The sequence below is a fragment of the Lineus longissimus genome, chromosome 10 (assembly GCF_910592395.1).
Source record: "Lineus longissimus chromosome 10, tnLinLong1.2, whole genome shotgun sequence".
Taxonomy (NCBI): Eukaryota; Metazoa; Nemertea; class Pilidiophora; order Heteronemertea; family Lineidae; genus Lineus; species Lineus longissimus.
The window spans coordinates 5,912,423-5,925,303 of NC_088317.1; positions in this window are offsets into that span (position 1 = coordinate 5,912,423).

Genomic DNA, 12,881 nt, shown 5'->3' on the forward strand with positions numbered 1-12,881 from the left:
ATCAAGGTGCCACCCCGTTCAAAACCGAAAACATCATTCAGAGAAGTGCTTCTTAAAAAGCCACGTCTTTAGCTGAAGTTTGAAACTGGTGATATTTTGGCATGCCTTGACGTGGCCAGGGAGGGCGTTCCAAAGAACAGGTGCACAAGACGAGAGACTCCGGTCGCCTAGCCGAGTTCGGGTTCTTTTGACGGAGACCCGATCAAGCCCAGAATACCGCGTCTCTCGTCGGCCAGGTGCAGCACTCAAAAACCCATCGAAATATTGTGGTGCAAGACCGCTATAGATCTTATAAGCAGTCAGCGACATCTTGTACTCGATCCTTGACCTAACAGGGAGCCAGTGCAATTGCCGAAGGGCAGGGGTTATGTGCGCAGATTTCCTAAGACGGAGGACAATCCTGGCAGCCCAGTTCTGAATACGCTGGAGTGGAGCAATGGTACTTTCATGGAGACCATGCAGAATGCCATTATTGCAATCTAACCGGGAGCTGACCAATGCACAAACCAAACGCTCTGCGCTAGCTTGATCGAGGTACTTTCTTACACGACCGATGTTGTAAAGGCTTGCACTAGCTGCCCTGCAGATGGAGGAGACCTGTTTCTTCATGGTCATATTTTTATCCAGCCAAACGCCCAAGTCCTTCACACAATCCGATTCATGAATGTCCTGACCGTCAACCACAATGGTTGTAGGTGGTAGTGGTAGGCCCCATGCTGGTCTCTCATATATATCCATGGTCTTGTCCACACTCTTTTCTCATCTTTACGTCTTCTTTGCCGTCTTTCAATCAGGATACGTAAAATTATGGCAGAGCCCCCGACAATGCATCTTCTTCTCTTGGAATCTTCCATTGTTTATGAATTTCCCTCCAAAATCCTCATTTTCTCAGAAACATTCGATAACAAGTTGCCCAACATGTTGTCGAATGTTGTCATGTGTATACAGGGCAAATTTTCGATAACATCGCACCTCGACAACATGTTGGCCAACATGTTTCCCAAAATGTTGTCAGTGTGTACAGAGCTTAATATGGGGTCTATGATAAAGCCAGCTTCATGGGTCTGCAGAATGTCCCAATAAAGAAGTCTTGTTGTCAACGAATAAATTAAAGAAGATCACAGATATACTTATCAATTTACCAATCAATTTTATTATCCAAACGGGTTTTACACGTCATCATCAATAACATCATTATCCTCTTCTCCTTCCGAAAACTCAATCCCCTCAACAAACTGCTCAAGCTCATCATTTACCATCTCTACCTCTACATTGTCCCGAGATAGATGTGTCTGTCCCATTCTTTGCGGTGATTGCATCACGAAACTGCTGATTTCGATGCGCCGGATACCTGTCTAAAAGTAACAGGAACGTGGCCCATGCTACAAATGGCACAATCAGGGCCTGCAACCACTCGATTAGCGACTGGTGTCGGGCCCAACCCTGTGGACTACCAAATACCTGGAAAAGCAAACAACAAGTATGAACATTTACATTACTTTTCTGAACAGTCAGACACGCACAATGTTTTGGTTGCATCCATGACAAGCCTACATCAATTTTAGTCATAGAAGTTCTGATTTTCCTAAAAAATAAAAAAATACTACCATTAACTAGAATGTCTGACCGTCAATGACAACACTGATGATGTCAGGAACACGTCCTGTACTACAACCACGGACTTGTATTCTATGCCAATACTCACTCGCCTGAAGCTGCCGAATGACGTCACCATCTGGTGCCAAGCCTCTTACGTTGACCTCGGCTCGTCCTTTTCGTCCATCTGTCATAACTACTAGAGTCACCGTGCATCCAAGTTTCGGGTTGCCTTGGGATGATCTCATGTCAACATTCTGATACCCAGTCGCTTCCATTGTTGATCTTGGCACCATATCAAATGTTCATGATCATGCTCATGATGACATCAAAATTAGCGTCTCTGATGAGGTCGGCAAACTCTCCCCGGTAGTTGGCAACCAAAGCCTGGGCGTTGTCAGTAACCCCCTTGAATATTTGGTCTTCCTTCGATAGCTGATTTGTTTCCTGAAGTGGAATTTGCATATTATTAAAATTCACCGAATACAATCCATTCCGTACGTTAAGGCCGATCCGTGCAACAGAGGAATAAAGCTCACCTTTCCATAAAGTTGCTAAGCCAATGTGCAGATGCATGGAAAAGGTATCGCAGGGGTCTCCGTTCTTGTCTTTTGGCCTTTGTTTCGTTCGGAAGCTCTGCCAACCATTGCCGAAATTCTCTTCCAGCTTGCCCTTTGATATCCTCACCGGGAACAGGGAAACCAAGTCTTCGGCGCTCAAGGACCAAGTGTTCAAATTGTTTTCCATTTCGGGCGAGTATGCTAAAATAAAAAAGCTAACACGTCTTACATCTTTGGAAATATTGATTGGTGATGACCACTGGTATGAACGAAATGTTAGTCCTAAGAATAAAGGTCCCTGGAACAATAATACTGATTGTTAAAGGCATGGTCAGGGTCAGTCGCTTTGATGTATCATGCGACTTATTCTTCCGTCCATGACACAGAAGCGGACTTATTCCAGTCAGTATAGGCCAACAAAGAAGGAAATTCATTTAGCGAGGAATAGAATGCTTGAAGAAAAACTACCTTGTGGATCAGTTCCGTGTTGCCGTTGTCTCCTCCGTTTTCTATGGTCTTGAGTTGATTTATCTCTGAGGGCAAACAAGTCATCCTGTGTGCTTAACCAACGCCTACATGTCTGCGGTGCTATGCGGTGGTGTCTAGCACAGGATGTCGCAGTTTTAGCATGACGTAATCCTATAGCATGCTCCAATTGGTATGTCTCGATAAGGTCAATCTTCTGATTGAGACTGTAGCTTTTCTGGTGCCTACGTGCACCCGGTACAGCTTGGTTAGCATCATCTACATCATCATCATCAGTAGTGGTATCAGGGTCAGGGCTGTCAACATCATCTCCATACTCCATTCCATACGTTAAGATCATCAGGGTGCCTGCTAGGTCTACCCACAAAATCCATCGGATTGCGTGCATCTTACCAGAAGAACGTGGTCAAAGCAAGATGGCAGAAAACAATTGTGACATTTGACACGAAAGTTCCCTTTTTTGGATTTTTCCCTCAAGAAAATGATTCCATAATCGATTAGATAAAATACATTCATTTAAAAGACTCTGGATCGGTCAACCATTTACATGGACTTGTAATAGACTTACGTAACTTCAATAATCATCACCCTGACTGCAGGGATTACTGGCCCTGGCCGCGACCAGGCGTTATTGAATTGACAACATTTACAAGGTTGTCTTCCTATAGCCATTGATCACTATAATTGGCTGTCATATTGAATGTTTGCAGCCCACCCGTAAAATACTACAGACTGCCATGTTTCTGGACTTAGTCATTTTCGAGCCATTTTCCTGGCGCTCGGTTAAGTGGGAGAAGACAGTATATTTCCAACGATATGCAGTTCTATGAATATAATGTATCTCATGTCCCTAAAATCACACCTTATAAAGATGGTCCGGTGTCAGAAATTGACCAGGCCCGTTTACAGGATATTCCAAAAAAAACTCCCTAACGAGACCTATACGTCACATGCCGCGTCATCGCCAGAATCCGGGCGTGACGTATAGCATGTCTGACCTCTGACCCGTCAATTCGGGCACTACGTGTCAGCACTGTTTCAACATGACCGAAACCGTTTGTAGCCGACCAAATAATTATAAAATTAAACAATTGTCTCAGGTTAAATACATATAAAGAAGCATTATACTTAAATATAAAAATAAATTATCAAAAGCGATTTTGAAATAATATTTTCACAGTGCTCGTGCGATTGGCATTTGTAACACGTGCTTCTTCGGTTCTATTTTGTTCGGAGTGCCCGCATGGCCCGACTGAATGATGCAAATTTCTTGTAGAGGCAATTACATATTTATATGAGCATTATCTAATATATTATCCGTGTTGATGAAGTTCTATTATGCCGTCAATTGATTTGTGATCGCAATATGGTAAATGGTTGTGTAGACTGATTAGTCGCCCTTTTGGCCGATTCAATATGCCATGAATTTGCCAAGTGTCAAAACATTATTTACATCTTATTTGCATGTCAAACGTTATTCGTTGACCAATCAAATATGTTCTGGCTCAACGTGATACCAGGGGTGATGCAAGTGACCATAGGAGCGTGCAATGACTCATGGGTAAACGAGGTTGGACATATTCACATATTGGCTGATATTTTAGAATGTTCCTTTACTTCAAAGGCTTCCTTTATGCCTATTGTTGTCTAGTTAAGGCTGCCTTACAGTATTTTAGAAACAACCTTCATTTCGAAGAAAAGGCTTCCTCTCTATCGCCACCTAAGCCTAAGGTCGGCCCGTATTTAGAATGCTCCTTAAAGTTGAGGACACCTTTATTTTTGGTTAGGAAGCCCTTAAATCCTAAGGATGGTCTGGGGCTTCCTTAAGAGCGTCCTCAGAGAGCTGTTTCGGTTATTTTGTTGGTGATTTCCGAAGGAGCAACATGGGCGATTACCTAAACCGTGTAGCTAACTTAGGGAGGCTGTAGGATGTAAACAATATTGGTGATTTGCAAGATCCAAGGATTCGTCACGTCATTTACGTTGATCCAGATAGACGTAGGAATGATAGAGAATTTAAAAAACGTTACAGATTCACCAGAGAAGGCTTCGCCAACATTTTGGATATCCTGCAAGACGACATACCAGAGCCACCTGATAATCGTGGAAACCCGATCCCACCAAGTATTCAACTCAAAGCAGCATTGCGTTTTTATGCATGTGGTAGTTTCCAAATTGTAGCAGGGGACCTTGTGGATATTTCACAGGCTTCATTATCGAAAATCGTTGCCAAAGTTTCCTCAACAATTGCCAGGAAACGTGCCCAAATCATACGGTTTCCATCTGGTCACGCAGCAACTACTATGCAGCAAAAATTCATGGATACTGCTGGTTTTCCGCATGTTGTTGGATGTGTGGATGGTGTGCACATTCAAATTCAAGCCCCACCCGTGGAAAATAAGGAGATATATCGATGCAAAAAAGCATTCATGTCGTTGAACGTCCAGGGCATAAGTGATGCGGACCTCCGCTTCTTAAACATTGTGGCAAGATGGCCTGGTTCAACTCACGATGCTAGGATTTTTGACAACAGTCTGATTTGCAATCGGTTTGAAAACAATGAAATACCCGGGCTGTTGCTTGGTGACAAGGGATACCATGCCGACCCTTCCTGATGACACCATTTCGCAACCCGAATAACCCGAATTACATCATGAGCCATTGTGCTCCACTTGTTAAATCAGTTTAAGGGAGGCCTTTTGTAAGGTCTTCCTCAGCAAAGGGCACCTCAAGAAGGCCTTTCACAAAAGGACACGAGGTCTCTTCTAAAAATGACAATGGATAAGGTTTCCTTAGTGAAGGAAGCCTTCCGCTAAGGTTGCCTTTTGAAAGGTGCCCTTAAGACCAAAATAAGGGAATTTTCTAAAATATCAGCCATTCTCTCCGTCAGTATCAGTTTCCATGTTGTGACGTCACAATACATTATACATTGCGATCGCGTCGTGCAATTGAACTGAAAATGGCCGCGACACAAATTTGTGGACATGGGGATAAAAGTAGAAAACTGTATGTCGTTCAGAATAAAACACTGTTTACCAAAATGTTTTGATGCATTATTTTAACTGTGTCAAAAACGCTATTGGTGACTTAAGACACTACAAGCCTTATGATTATGAAATGACCTAGTCTATGGTTTAAATTTCGGATCATGCGCAAGGGGATGACTGCAAACATGCATGCTTAAAGGGACTACACAGAGCAAAATGTTATAACAATGATACATACAAGGGTCATGTAAAATTAGCGGAATTAGCGGAATGAGCGGATTCTGTACAAAATATGATATAATTTCATACAAAATGGAACTTAATGAATGCATTAAGTTTTAGTTTCTGCAGGGACAGTTTAGTTCAGTCGGTAGCCGTGCGCAGCTCTGTATTACCGTACCTCCTATCGTCTTCAGAGTACAGGCATGGCGACGATTATCGCGACAAATACTGGTTTTTCCAGGTAATTGAAGCCCAGAATCAGCTCATTCCGCTTATTCCACTCATTCCGCTAATTCTACATGGCCACATGCAAGCATTGTGGCCTACAACAATACACATGGATGTATGAACAATGAGCAATGAGGAAGAGTAAGAAACTAGAAAGGGAAATAGACTCGAAATCAGTCTCCATCCAGAGTAATAAAATATCACAAAAAAACATGGAATTTCAAAATGTTATGAAAAAGCAAAAGAATTTCACATTATTCAACCCAAAGGCCAAGTAGACATGAGAGAATTGACTACCCCATAACAGTAATATGTAAAGTGCAAGCTCTAGTGAACTCACACAACTGTTTGACATGGGTTCATGTTTAAATTGGGAACGGGAATGCCTATTGCTTACAAGCACATAGTGTTACTTTCGACAGTATTGATGTCATCCTGCCACCACACCGTATATCTGCAGTTGAAGTCCCCGCCAATGAGGAACCTGCACAACAAAACCTGCCAATAGGGGCCCTGCAGGCAAGTGGACCATGGTTGTAATGAGAAAGTTATCAACCCCGTAAGTTCGGCTTTTTATTTATCCATCGGATAAGTAATAGGCTGGCTGTATGGAACTGATGTCACAAACTGAAAATCGATTTGCACTAAAAAGGAGTTGTATATAACTTGTTATTCGGTTGATCGACGGGTTTCTCTGTTGTTACTCCAGACTCACCTGTTCAAGGGACATTATCTGTGATAAATCAGCTGTTGCGCTTTAACAGCCTATCGTACTGATGAGCGCTGTACAAATGACAAACATTATTATTATTATCATATTATTGTCATCAGATGCGATTCAACATTGATCTGTCGAAATGGACATTTGGTGGGCGACACCATTTGTTAAATGGTTATGCCTTTCGCCTTTGCATCAATTTCATGGTGAGAGTTCAGGATAGCAGGCCCTTAAAGATTTGACTTTATTATCAATGCGATTTCTTTTATCATGTTTATTGAAGATTACCATCCCCACTGATATAAGTATAAGTGGTTAGATCGCAAGTGATCAGTGCATTCCTAATGCCAACACATTTCCATCAACTTATCACAACCTCAAGACCAACGAGTGTGAGCCAATCAGTATAAAAGGATCGTAGCCTGTTCAATGCATATCATACTGGGGGCGGTTACGCCTCAAAGTAATGAACCAGTCTTTAATCGGTGAGTCTAATATACTAGTATTCTCTTCCTGCGTGCATATTGACTGATTAGGGAAGACACCTGTAGCTTCCAGTATTATCAAATTTATATCGACATGTGTTGTCAATAAAATCTGCTCGTTGACTGGAAATAAAGTAGTTACTGAAATTCCCGATTTCTCGGATGTACATAAGGAGCATTATTGATATGAAATTGTGTACACGTCCAAAACTGTTAAATAAACTGCGTAACAATCTCTCGCTGATTGTCGCGCGATGTAATGATTTCAAACGCTCGTGAGCTTGTTTCTATGAAAAGGACAAATGCTATTGAGGTGCCGCGAACAGAGATAACTTGGTTGCCTGTAATTTCCGGAAAGTTGGAAACCATTGAAACCTGGAAAGCTGGAAACCTGGAAACCTGGAATGTGAACTAGGTCTTCCTGCTAGGTGGCGCTTGTCATCCAGCTGTATCATTTAAAGGGCTCCCTGGCTGGATGGATGATGAAACAGTAACCGCTAGGTGGCGCTTGTCATCCAGCTCTGTCAGTTAAAGGGGTCTTTGGCTGGATGGATGATGTAACAGGGTACCTGCTAGGTGGCGCTTTTCATCAAGCTGTATCATTTAAAGGACTCCTTGGCTGGATGGATGATGTAACCGGGTACCTGCTAGGTGGCGCTTGTCATCCAGCTGTATCATTTAAAGGGATATTCGGCTGGATGGATGATGTAACCGGGTACCTGCTAGGTGGCCCTCGCATCCAGCTGTATCAATTAAAGGGATCTTTGGCGAGATGGGTGATGTAACCGGGTACCTGCTAGCTGGCGCTTGTCATCCAGCTGTATCATTTAAAGGGATATTCGGCTGGATGGATGATGTAACAGGGTACCTGCTAGGTGGCCCTCGCATCCAGCTGTATCAATTAAAGGGCTCCTTGGCTGGATGGATGATTTAACAGGGTACCTGTTAGGTGGCGCTTGTCATCCACTTGTATCATTTAAAGGGATATTTGGCTGGATGGATGATTTAACAGGGTACCTGCTAGGTGGCGCTTGTCATCCACCTGTATCATTTAAAGGGATATTCGGCTGGATGGATGATGTAACAGGGTACCTGCTAGGTGGCACTTGCATCCAGCTGTGTATCCTTTAAAGGGATATTTGGCTGGATGGATAATGTAACAGGGTACCTGCTAGGTGGCACTTGCATCCAGCTGTATTATTTAAAGGGATCGTTGGCTGGATGGATGATGTAACGATATGCTAATTGAATAAACTTTCTTTGAACCAAACTAGTCGGTAAAATACAGCAGCAATGGTCACTCAGTGGATGGGAGCACCAGATGGGACATGCTTCGACTCTGAGGTGCTAACTAATCAATAGTCAGATAGCGTAGCCTAAGTGTTTGGATGCTACTCTCCATCACCAGTTGGTGACTCTCCATCACCAATGCGTTGGAGCATGCATAACGGACACCTAAATGCAAACTTGGACAAATATTCTAATAACAAACTGCGTGTAATCATATCCAAGATTTTGTTATGGGTCTCGAGTAAAAACAACAAAATGTAAAAAACAACAGACCTTTCATATATAACTTTCTAGGTATTTATTCACTAACTGCATCTTAAACTACAGATGTAACATGCTACCGTACAGTACGATCACAATCTTACTTGGTGCGTCCATGTGGGGTTTGGGAGGTGGTCAGTGCATCAATCATTGGGGAATCACAATGAAAACGGAAAAAGTCCATTATACCCGAGAATACCATAGTATTTAATCAAAAGGTATTCCGCAGGTGTTGCTACATATATGTTTTTTTTAAACAAACATGGTAAATCTGTTGATGTCGGTTTCCTTCAGTCTGGGGACAACTGTCATAATTATGGTGTTAAGCAATTTTCCTTTCGAAAACTAATAAATCGAACATGTCAAACTTTGAACCACCCAGACAGGTACAAGAAAGGATATTCACATTTGTTTAGGGGATGATTAGAAGAATAGCATCCTATGTGAGTGTCATTTACCATCTTAGTTAAGAGGTCACACAATTGTTATGATGTGATTTCGTTTCCAGTGCGTAGCTACAAAATGGAAAGTTCAAGTGCCCTAATATGAAGCTGAAGAACGCTCATTGTTACCCCAGGGTTTTTACATTAAATGCTGAAAGAAATATTTGTTGAACTATGGATGAAATTGAATTTTGTGTCTTTGTATATTTTGTACTTTGGCATGTGTGTGAACACTAACATCATTATACTCTTGTATGGAATGCCAAAGCGGAATAAACTCAACACAAGAAAATATCTCAAGATATTCTAAATTCTCTACCAACTATCATGAACTTCAACCAAAACTTTAAAGAAACACCCTCAAAACAAAAAAAAGACGCAAGAAAGAGGAAACACCTCAAGATAAAAAAAACCTCCCTCAAAGAAAAATAATTCGCCTCAACATTAAAAAATTCCCTCAAGATATAAAATTTCCCTCAAGATATAAAAAACTCCCTCAAGAAAAAGAATTCGCCTCAACATTAAAAAGGTCACTCAAGGCAAAACATTCCCTCAAGATATAAAAACTCTCTCAAGATATAAAAACTCCCTCAAGAAAAAGAATTCGCCTCAACATTAAAAAAGTCCCTCAAGACAAAAAATTCCCTCAAGATATAAAAACTCCCCCAAGACTCACGTGACCAGGATCAAGAATCACGTGACCAGGATCCGTTACCCATGTCATGGTGTCCCGGCATGATGTCCGGGCATGATGTATAATGGTGCACGTGTAGCCTATACATGTAGGCCTAGCCTTTAGCACAGCCTATGCATGCTCACCTGCATGACCTGAATCGCTGGCGCTGCTGCTGCTGCTGTTGTCGTTGACCCCGCTGGTAGTGGTAGCTGGCGCCCTATCCCTGCCATGTACGGATGATCGAGCAGCTGCCGGACGATGCCACGTATGCCTTCGGGAGCATCGGTCGTATTACGACGGAGTTCTCTTAACAGATCCTCCATTTGAGAGTCCTGGAAGAGTCGATCAAGCTCAGCCTGCTGCATGTGCTGCCTCGCCATCCTCAAAATGTCAAAGCTGACAGCTCGCGCACCGACGTCTGACATCAGGGATTCATGCGTGTCACATGATTCTTGATCCTGGTCACCTGAGTCTTGGGGGAGTTTTTATATCTTGAGGGAATTTTTTGTCTTGAGGGACTTTTTTAATGTTGAGGCGAATTCTTTTTCTTGAGGGAGTTTTTATATCTTGAGAGAGTTTTTATATCTTGAGGGAATTTTTTGCCTTGAGGGACCTTTTTAATGTTGAGGCGAATTATTTTTCTTGAGGGAGTGTTTTATATCTTGAGGGATTTTTTTGCCTTGAATGACTTTTTTAATGTTGAGGCGAATTATTTTTCTTTGAGGGAGGTTTTTTTTATCTTGAGGTGTTTCCTCTTTCTTGCGTCTTTTTTTGTTTTGAGGGTGTTTCTTTAAAGTTTTGGTTGAAGTTCATGATTGTTGGTAGAGAATTTAGAATATCTTGAGATATTTTCTTGTGTTGAGTTTATTCCGCTTTGGCATTCCATACTCTTGCCTTATCATACTACAGAGCATTGGCTTTGTTAGCCAAGACTATTCACCGAAGTTGAAGATCACCCGCTAGAGAGGTTGGACTAACATTTGTGCCATTAAAAGCATTCAAACCTTTCCTTGTAGGGGCCTACATGTATAGGGCTGTTTAGACGACAGGCGAAAAGACCGCATCGGATCTGATCTGGAAGAATCTGGATTAAAACCACCCAAGGCGATGGTCCCTTTTTAATTTGGATGCGACCACATTGAACCGGATCTTTTTACGTTCACACGAGGCAAAATTAATCCGGATGCGGGACGCGTCTAAACGACCCTTAAGGCAGACGTTACATAGAGCGTCATGCTTCACTCCTTACGCCTCATGCTTCACGGTTCACTCGTGAACCGAAGAATTAACAAGGTATTTCAACTTAGGCCCTCATTTTTTCCTTTGTAACAGGGCTCATTGAAATACCTTGTTAATTCTTCGATTCAAGAGTGAACCGTGAACCGTGAAGCTCTATGTAACGTCTGCCTTAGGCGCACGTAAATATAATGGCGGTGACCGACTGCCGCAACGCGATACACATGCAGGAAGTTTTCTATTTTTGTACCTAGGTGGGCTCGTGAGCCAGCACTGTGGTGTGAATGTGTCGCTTCGTGTACATGTCAGTCTGTCACTGCAATTGGGGTAATGGTGGTGACAGACTGCCACGACACAATGAAGCAATTTTTTTATTGCTGTCTGTGCGCTCATATGCATTTGATTAGAATGAACAGTGCAAAATGCATCGCTTCTCTTCGCGTACATGGCAGTATGCCACCACATCGAGACAAATACTAGTATATATTTAAATGTGTGTTGTACAGGTATATTCAAAACATCATAATCAGCACATCACCGTGGGGCATCACGTTACTACATACAACTGACAAGGCATCATTTCAAGGTAATTTGGGTATACTGAGTTGGTTCAGAATGCAACTAATATAATGATTGAAATGTGTTTTCCCGCTTTCCGCCCCAATCTAGTGTCGTGCACATTGCTTGAAATGATAACGGAGCTTTGGAATGACATGATGTGATGCGGATGGAACCACACTGATTCCCCACGTTGATAACAACAAAAAGATATTGTCAGAATCGAATGAATCATGCATTGCATAATCTAATTGACAAGTGACATCATAACAATTTACAAGTACGGGCAACAGAAATTGAGGTACACAAGTTTAATACCCCAAATCTTCAAAATACATGTAGTGTAAAATGGGTGCCCTTGCCTAGGTTTACCCGATCTAGGTTGGCAACAGTCAAAACCCAATGCACATTACACAACAACAAATACAACAGAATGATGATAATGATGATTTTTTTATAATATTCTTCATGAAACAGCAGCAGCAAATAAAAAAATGTACAAAAAATTTATTGGTATTGAGTACTATCATGGAATTCTTATCAAATTTCGCGTTATCCATTCACATCAAAACCCAATGCACATTAACACAACAACAAATACAACAGAATGATGATAATGATGATGTTTGATAATATTCTTCATGAAACAACAGCAGCAAGTAAAACAATGTACAAAAATATATTGGTACAGTATTTTCCATACAATTCTTATCAAACTTTGCCTTATCCTTTCACATCAAATACTTAGTACCCATAACGTAAAACAATGTAGGCCTACCGGTCTAGAAAAATCTATGGGTTTATGCCTTTGAATCAGATATAGAGACAGCAATCCGAATGAGACATCCCTTTTACATCTATAATTGCAATGGCGGTCCCATTTACATGTACATAAGAAAGAAGGAAAAAACCTGACTTTCAGAAGTCTGGTAAAAATCCTGACTAAATTCCTGAGAAAAAATTGAAACGAACCTACATTTCAAACTCTTGGCTACACACACCCACATACACATGGAAAAAAGTCATGTTGTGGGGCAAGTGATTGACCAGTTCTTGTACAAAAAGGAAAGGTGACTTTCAACCACAAAACCAAGCACATAGCGCAAAAAATCAAAATCTACTTCTTCTTTGTACA